The following is a 9,417-nucleotide window of genomic DNA, read 5'->3' as shown; positions in this document are numbered from 1 at the left end:
GCGGGCGCCTCCAATTCCCTTCCTCCCTCTTTAGACTCAGTCGATTGACTACTTTTTAACTAAACATCACGCCCCTTCCCCACAGGGGTAGGCAGAGAGAATCAAACGCCACACCACTCTGTATTTGCAAACTTTCTTCGCCTCTTCTACATTAATGCATCTCCTCATACATACCCGACGATTTAATAATCGTCGTAATCGACTCCTGACCCAGCCGCTTTCAAGTATTTGACAAACCTTGTTGTGCCATGTTTTCCTCGGTCTTCCTCTGCTTCTTTTTCCAACTACATTCGCCTCATAAATTTGTTTAACCGTTCTTTCCTCACTCATACGTTCCACATGTCCAAACCATCACACCTTTCTTATTTTTATCGATAATGCTTTTCTCAGCCTTTCATTCTTTCCTTATTTCATCATTCGAACATCTACAAAACATCGTTTTGCCACACATTCGTCTGAGGGATCGCATTTCGACTGCATTCAGTCTGCATTCATCCTTCTTTTGCCAACTCTATGCTTCGCATCCATACATAAGGGTTGGAACAAGAACTCCATTGTGTACTGCCAGTTTAGCTAGTCATTATCCATGTCTGTAAAAGCGTCCTTGAGGTAGTCTTCTTCTATGCGTGTCATCTAAGGTCCACCTGACGTCGACTATCACTTGAAGGTAATTAGTAAGTAATGTCCTGGGCAGTTATAAACAGTACCTCGACGGTCCTGATCTCTGTCCAGTCTCGTATATTCCGGAGCCAGGAGATTTATGTACATATCTTCTACCCATACCTTTTATAATTAGGTTCAATTGCTTTTAGTTCTCCTCTTAAGGTAGTATTTTACGAAAATGGCGCTTTGTAAATTATCCAACATTATTCTTATTTATTATTATAATAGAACGGAGGCGGAGGTGTAATGGTCAGCGCGCTCGGCTACCGTTCTGGAGGTCCCGGGCTCGATTCCCAGAGGGAGGTCTAAAAAATACAAGTTATTTTTGCACTCAAATATTTATTCAATATTACCCTGGCCTGGTACCTGAAGCGGAGGGCTGATCACCTTTCCTTCGTGTGTTTACGATCAATATAACATTGCGTTTATATGATGCAGTGCCCTATGCACCATTGGGTGCTGATAAGGGTGCGAATGAATTATAATAGAAACAGGTTGTACAATCTTATTGCACAATAATACCAATATAGTTCTTTATACGTAGGTACACAATAATAGTTCTATATACTATACTCAATTGTATATTTTATTGTTTTTATGCAGTATTATGGTTATTAAGATTACTTTAATTTGAAATTTTAAAATAATTATGAATATTTATATTATTTTCCTTTTTATATTTTGCCTAGGTTTTATCGACCATGAGTGTAAAATTAAATACAAAAAATACGCCTGCAATAATTCATTGTAAGATGTAAAAAAATACAACAAACAACTTTTAACAAAACGTCTCATACCTTTTAAGGAATATTCAAAGATGCATCGTGTTTTCTTATTAAGTGACCATTGTGGGTGTTTATACCTATTTTATGACTGTTCAAATCGAAACAATTAATAATACTGTTATATTATTTATTGATTCGGCATTAATTTTGTGGAACGACGTTGATTTAAAAAAAAAACTAAACACTTGTATAATAAAACCACTTAATGAGTTTTATTTCATTGCAAACGACTAGTTCGAAAACTTCAGACGTTTCCGAAACTAGTCGTGTGTAATAAAATAAAACTCCTAATGTGTTTTTGGTATTATACAAGTATTTCATTAAAAAATATATGTATTTTGGATGTCTCAACTTTAATACGAAAGAAGATGGAAGTCTGAGCACCCTAGGTCTATTGACCAGACAGTTGGCTGGCTTAAGTGATCACTTTACACACTTTTTAACCATTATTAAACATCCATTACATTAGCGCAATATATATATATATATATATATATATATATATATATATATATATATAATATATATATATATATATATATATATATATATAATATATATTTATATATATATATATATATATATATATATATATGTATATATATATATATATATATATATATATATATATATATATATATATATATATATATATATATATATATATATATATATATATATATATATATATATATATATATATATATATATATATATATAGATATATATATATATATATATATATATATATATATATATATATATATATATATATATATATATATATATATATATATATATATATATATATATATATATATATATATATATATATATATATATATATATATATATATATATATATATATATATATATTGAAAGCTGTCCCACCGCATGCCCAGATCTGATACAGAAGCATCTAGGCTTCTTGACAGATCTGCTCTTGCTAAGCAATTTTTTTTTTGAACTAAGTTGCGAAATTTATTGAAAATGTGAAACAACATAAAATTGTATCCCGATTTTACTATAAATTTACATTTAAAAGCTTTCAATATACCTGTCACTGCCACAAGGCTGTAAGTCCATCACCAAATTTTCTAGAAGTTCCCCAGTGTAATATATATATATATAGTAATATATATATATATATATATATATATATATATATATATATATATATATATATATATATATATATATATATATATATATATATATATATATATATATATATATATATATATATATATATATATATATGTGTATGTATATTTATAATTTATCAGGTAGGTTTTTATTAGATTCTTGTACGTGGGATAGCCGTTCCCGCCAAATCTCTGTGGGATGAGTTTGAATAAAAAAACACAGATTCTCATGCTAAATAAACACGCAGTGTATTAAAAATGCCACCGCAAAAAATCATGGTCAAATTCAGAGACGCAGACTTGTGTAATATCTTTAAACGGATTTTTATTTTTCTCTCGAGGCATTTTTTATACGTATTTTTTTCACGAGAATGCAGGCCGTTCTGGAAGTTTTCCTAGAATAGCGCTTCGGCCAATTAATTCCTAGAAAAGCACAACGAGGTTATTCAGGTGCGAAGCGGGAACCATAAGGAGGGGGGTTGGTATCACTGACGGCCATTTAATACCACTCCGACGGGGAGAAGATACAAAAACACGTGCGTGATATAAGCATATATTATTCCTAAACTTACTTACCATCACGCTGTTTACCATTCTGTAGACCTAAAGAATAAACTGCCAAACCGAACTATCTTTGCTAACATACATGTATATTATTTTTTGACAACTCATTAAAAATGAAGAAGAATATGGAAGTCTGGGCATTTACGTGGCTGACGACCGTCATAGGCTGGTTTAAGTGATCACGTGACATGTATATCGCATATTTTACACACACGTGTCCATTTTCATGAACCATAGTCGTACTTCATTAAAAATATTAATTTCACAAAAAAATCTCATAAAATCTATTTTATGTTGGTACTAATTACGTTTCGTTAAGATGCTATTTATATATACACACACACACACACACACACACACACACACACATACATATTCAGGACTGCAGCGCGTTGCACGTGTATTATATTTTTTTCGCCGCACGACCAGTAATTTTTTTACGGCTCGCAGCGAACTAAAAATTCTAGATGTGTTTTTTGTAGTCTATTCGCAAAGTGCCCGATGCGTGGTCCCAGTCTTGTACATTAAGTTTTTTTTGGACTATGGCGGCCATGCACAAAAACCTAACCTCAATAACCTATCGGTCAAAACACGTTTTGCCGCTCTTTTGTGCTACACTGATGGCGCGAGCGATTTTGCAAGAGCATGCAGGCGAATTCAGTGGCGACCAAACGGTTTTGTAAATAAAAAAATGTACTTTTCCATAGCAAATGCACCGTTTAAAATAACACAGATTAACAAGTTTTTGAGGGAGAAAAAAACGGATTCGGTTTTTCAGAAAACAATGGATTTTTCTCAAGATGTTGGCTTATTGGCTGATAAATTAATATAAAGAATCACAAGACTATCGGTAGCATTCTTATTGAAATCTGTACAGAAGTAAGAGATATGAAGGTTTAAACTTTAGGTATTTTAATAAAACGAAAAACGGTCACTGCCATACGTCATCGGATGTGTTGTGAAGCTTATCCCTTATGTATCTGCTTTATAGAGCTGTAATAGTAGTAGTGTAGATTCGTTTCTGTGACGTCATTCGTTACGAACTTACGAATACAACGTTATTACGAAGGCGAATTTTTCAAAAGAAAATGATGAATGAAAAGATTGATTATATCGGCTGTTATAAACAAATAACGAATCTTACACAATGCTTTATAGGTAGTTAGTTAGTTAGTTAGTTATATTAAATTAGATATTCCTCCCGAGTGTTTGCAAAGTACCCTATTGCAAATTTCCAATACAGGTAACATTTTAACATCTCAATAATCAATGAGGAAGAATATGGATGTGTTTGTATTTACAAGGCTCATTTAAAGGTCTGGTTTAAGTGATCACTTTATACATGTGTAGCATTCACCATTCTCTACCCATGATTGACAACCACTTAACTCAAAATTTTGAAACTTCTAGATATTATGATTAATACCGTATGCGCGAGTTTACAACAGCCATCTATGGTGGGATGATAAAAGCTTTTTTTAAGCAGACTCTTTCTATTTGTATGTGAGGTCCGAATACTGGATTATATTTACACACTAGAGAAACGCATGAAAATATGATTTTCAATTTAGTTGAGCTTGAAATTTGACCAGTTTATGTATTCACAACATGTTGAGTACGCACTCAAATACTTGTTCACAAATATGGATTATCTCTAATTAGGAATTATTTTTCATATGGTTTATTTCATACTTTGATTTAAGATACATACACATATCGCTCACTACTTTCAACAACGTCGTATATCAAAATTCGTCAATTTTCAGTTGTGCATATTTTCGGAATGCCCAGAAAATGTTCTCTAACCCAGCAAAAGCAGCATATTTTTAACTTAATATTTACCCGCTAGGGAAGAAAGTGTTGTTTTTGCATTTTGAAGAAAAGGTCATGTTTAATTTTTTTTAAATATACTAAATATTTTTCAAATGGAGAAAAACATTCAGGTTTTACCAAAAAAGATCTGTTGCGCAGTAAAAAGTTCAATAAGTGGCTTGATATTTATTTTAATACATTGTGTTATATTTTTAAACTTTAAAAACAACCTCCTTAAATTTCTTGAATGTTTTCCGCAGATACTTTGTGGCACATTTTATAATATCTTAATAAGATTAATTAACGTTGTTTTCACCACTTTTTTTATTAATACAATTTAACCTACCGGTTTCGACAATACCTTGTGATCATCAGGGTTTATTTTAAAGTTTTTGGTGAGAGTATTTCAATGTTTTTGATATAAAATAAACTCTGATGATGTCAAGGTATTGTCGAAACTTGTAGGTTAAATTGTATTTAAAAAAAGAGGTGAAAACAAAGTTAATGAATTTTATAAAGATATAATCTTAAAAATAAAGTTTTTATTTATTTATATGTGACGTTGTTGAAAGGAGTGAGCAATATGTATTCGGAAATATTGACGAATCATATGATTCGAAGATAAGCTGTCAAAAATCTAAATGTATAATTTGACGCTGGACGCTCGACCGAATTGTATTATAGTATCGCAAATAAAGGAAACGGATTCGCGAACCGGATGTAGTGCAGCGCTTGGCAACCCTGATGCTGTTACAATAGGATAATTCTGTCCGTTAGCTAAAGAGGCGGGAGAATAGTGACTTCCTGCAACGTGTAATGGGATGATATTAGAATTCTTTGTTTTTTGTTTGCACCAAAACCGGTCCGCGATTCTTTTTTTAGGACACACACACACTCGCGTTTGACCAAATGCCTTCCAATTCGCTTTTTTGCATCTGCTCCGAGTGCAAATGCGTTAGCTGCGAACAGGATAAACAACTTGCTACATTTGATTAGGTAAGTCATTTAAATAAATCATTATTTAAATTCTCATTATCAAGAATGTATAATGCGATTAAATAATGTTTTGAAACAACATTTTGAGTGTGTTCAAATACTTGTTCACAAAAAGTGGATGATATCCAATTACAGGAGTTACTTTCATATTATTTTTAGACATCTCATCAAAGATCTTTGATGAGATGTCAAAAAATAATATGTAAATAACTCCTGTAATTGGAGATAATCCAGATTTTGTGAACAAGTATTTGGACACACTCAAAATGTTGTAAATAAATTATCTGGTCAAATTATAAGCTTAAATAATAAAAATGAAATTGGTATTTTCTGGCGTTTCTCATGTGTGTGATTATAATCCAGGATTCAGACATCACATACTAATATAAGAGTTTCTGCTTAGTAAAAAGCTTCTTTACATCTCACCAATAGATGTCTCTAGTGAAGTTCTAGTGATTCAAGAACAAGGTTTCAAAATTGGCTCATATATATTAAACTTCCGAGAATTTGAGTAGTGTGGTTGTCAATAATGGGTAGAATTGGTGAATGTTACACGTGTGTAAAGTGATCACTTAAACCAGCCTATGACGGTCGTCAGCCCCGTAAATGCCCAGACTTCCATATTCTTCTTCATCTTTGATGAGATGTCAAAAAATAATGTTTTAAAATATTTAAGTATCATATACAATGTATCGATAGCTAAATTGTAATATTCAATTCGATTCAAACCCCAATGGTGCATAGGGCACTGCATTATATAAACACGGTGTTATCTTGATCATTAACACACGAAGTAAAGGTAATCAGCCTTCCGCTTCAGGTACCAGTGCAGGGTAATATTGAATAAATATAAAAGTGAAAAAATTACTTGTATTTATTTGACCCCCCCCCTGGGAATCGAACCCGGGACTTTACTCTGCTGACCTTTACATTACGGAGGCGGACAAAATTGTAATATATTTATAGGTAATTATAAATATTTACCTCAATTATTTTTTTTTTGAAATGTAAAAAGTATTCATTATTTTTTCGGATATGAGTACCTACATCACAGAAGCAGCCTTAAAAATATTGATGAAAAAAAAACATTATTTTTCATTTAAAAAACGTGACGTATAAAACGTCTTTCCCGAAAGCGATGCTGCTAATGTTATGTTTTTGGACGATATTTTTTTAAAATATTTATTTGTTCGCCTCCGTGGCGTAATGGTTAGTGTGTTTAGATACCTTGCTGGAGGTCCCAGTTTCGATGCCTGGGGGGGGGGGTTAAAATAAATATAAGTGATTTATCATTCTAATATTTATTGATTATTACCCTGGACTAGTGATCACCTTACGTTTATGTAATTTACGACCAAGATAACACTGCGTCAATACGATGCAGTGCCCTGTGTACCATTGGATGCGAATAAGGGCTAGAATTATTTTTATACCATGTAAATTAAGGCATCAATCATATAAATATTCACAACGTTTTGAATTTAACTAAATACTTGTTCACATATTTGGGTTTTCTCTCCACTTATTCTTTTAATTTGTTTTGTTATTTCAATATAAATAAAGAAGATTATGGAAATCTGGGTATTTGCTGGGCTGATAACCTGCCATAAGCTGGTTAATAAATAAATATGGTTGCCCAACTTTAGGTATATCAAAACAGAGGAATCAGTGTTACTTTTACAACTTTCACAAAAAAAGTATTATTGCTTAATAATAAATGTTATATGAAGTTAATGTTTAAACCAGTCTATGGCATGTCTTAAGCCCTGTAAATATTTATACCTTTTTATTCAAGATTTACATAACGCGTTTCATAAATCATATGTTGGATAGAATATATCGTAGTCGTACAGGAGAAAATGACCAACTAACAAAACGTAAAATGTTCAGGAGGGCCATTTAAGTCACTTTTTCTTGGCAAAAAAATAAACGCCGTTGAGTTAATAATTTATAACAAGTCAAAATACTTTACTTAAACTCGCATTGGGATTTTTTCAGAGCTAGCCAGTGAGATATTAAATAGTCAATTATCACGTTTTAGTAAAAAATGCACTTGGCCACATTCTCCTGTATGACTACGATATGTAATAAATAATAAATAAAAAAAACCCTTATCCGCACCCCAATGGTGCATAGGGCACTGCGTCATATAAACGCAGTGTTATCTTGATCGTTTACACATGAAGGAAAGGTGATCAGCCCTCCGCTTCAGGTACCAGTCCAGGGTAATTTGAATAAATATGACAGTGAAAAAATCACTTATATTTATTTTACCCCCCTTGGGAATCGAACCCGGGACCTCCAGAACGGTAGCCCAGCGTGCTGACCATTACACTACGGAGGCGGACAAAATGATATGACAAACGTCAAATTATTTACCGTAGATTAGGTATTATGAATTATTTTACGAGTGTACACAATCATGATTTATTTTGTTAACCAATAAGTAGCGTGTGTAATTTTTTAACCGTTGTTACCTGACTCACCCGTATTAAGAATCGCATTGTCATTTTTAACTATAAAAATATATGTGCAAGGTTATTTTTTATGGCTCCGTTTACAGCCGAACGCCGCCGAAGCGCGGGAAAAGATTTTGCCTCCTCGCTTCGTTGGAAATTCCACGACAAAAGGAACGCACGAGTTATGTCGTATACTAAGCCCGACACCTACAATAGCGCCATGTCAATTTTAGTAACGAATTGATGATGTCGAATCTGCTTCATTTATGGATAAAGTGGCCTTGATTACAACAATATTTCTTCTCACTGCATTGCTCACTCCTTTCAACAACGTCATATATCTAAAATCGTCAATTTTCGCTATGCATGTTCTCGGGATGCCCAGAAAATATACTATATCCCAGCAAAAGCGGCATATTTCAAACTTAAAATTTACCCGCTACAGGGCAGAACGTGTTATTTTTGCATTTTAAAGAAAAGGTATTGTTTAATTTTTTTTAAACCCTTATCCGCCCCCCAATGGTGCATAGGGCACTGCGCAATACAAACGCAGTGTTATCTTGATCGTTAACCATGAAGGAAAGGTGATCAGCCCTCCGCTTCAGGTACCAGTCCAGGGTAATATCGAATAAATAGTACAGTGAAAAACTTACTTATATTTATTTTACCCCCCCTGGGAATCGAACCCGGGACCTCCAGAACGGTAGTCAAGCGTGCTGACCATTACACTACGGAGGCGAACATTTTTTTTTTAAATATACTAAATATTTTCCATTTTTTTTAAATATACTAAATATTTTTCAAATGTAGAAAAAAACTTCAGCTTTTGCCTAAAAAGATCTGTTATACGGTAAAAAGTTTAATAAGTGGCTTGATATTTATTTTTAATACATTTTATTTTATTTTTAAACTTTAAAAACGATCTTCTGAAAAATCAAGTTTTTTGAAATATGACGTTGTTGAAAGGAGTGAGCGATATGTGTATTTTTTTA

General features: G+C 32.5%; 1 non-coding gene across 1 annotated transcript; it reads right to left on the bottom strand.

Moving 5' to 3' along the window:
• Positions 1–9,090: 9,090 nt before the first annotated feature.
• Positions 9,091–9,163, bottom strand: TRNAG-ACC (transfer RNA glycine (anticodon ACC)). The gene has a single exon. It is a non-coding gene; the product is annotated as a tRNA-Gly (tRNA).
• Positions 9,164–9,417: the final 254 nt, after the last annotated feature.

Source organism: Brachycentrus maculatus, unplaced genomic scaffold (genome assembly GCF_059751285.1).
Source record: "Brachycentrus maculatus isolate JH-2025_06_01 unplaced genomic scaffold, ASM5975128v1 h1tg000322l, whole genome shotgun sequence".
Classification (NCBI taxonomy): domain Eukaryota; kingdom Metazoa; phylum Arthropoda; class Insecta; order Trichoptera; family Brachycentridae; genus Brachycentrus; species Brachycentrus maculatus.
Note: the sequence above shows the minus strand (reverse complement) of the source record. Positions and strands in the feature narration are given on the sequence as shown.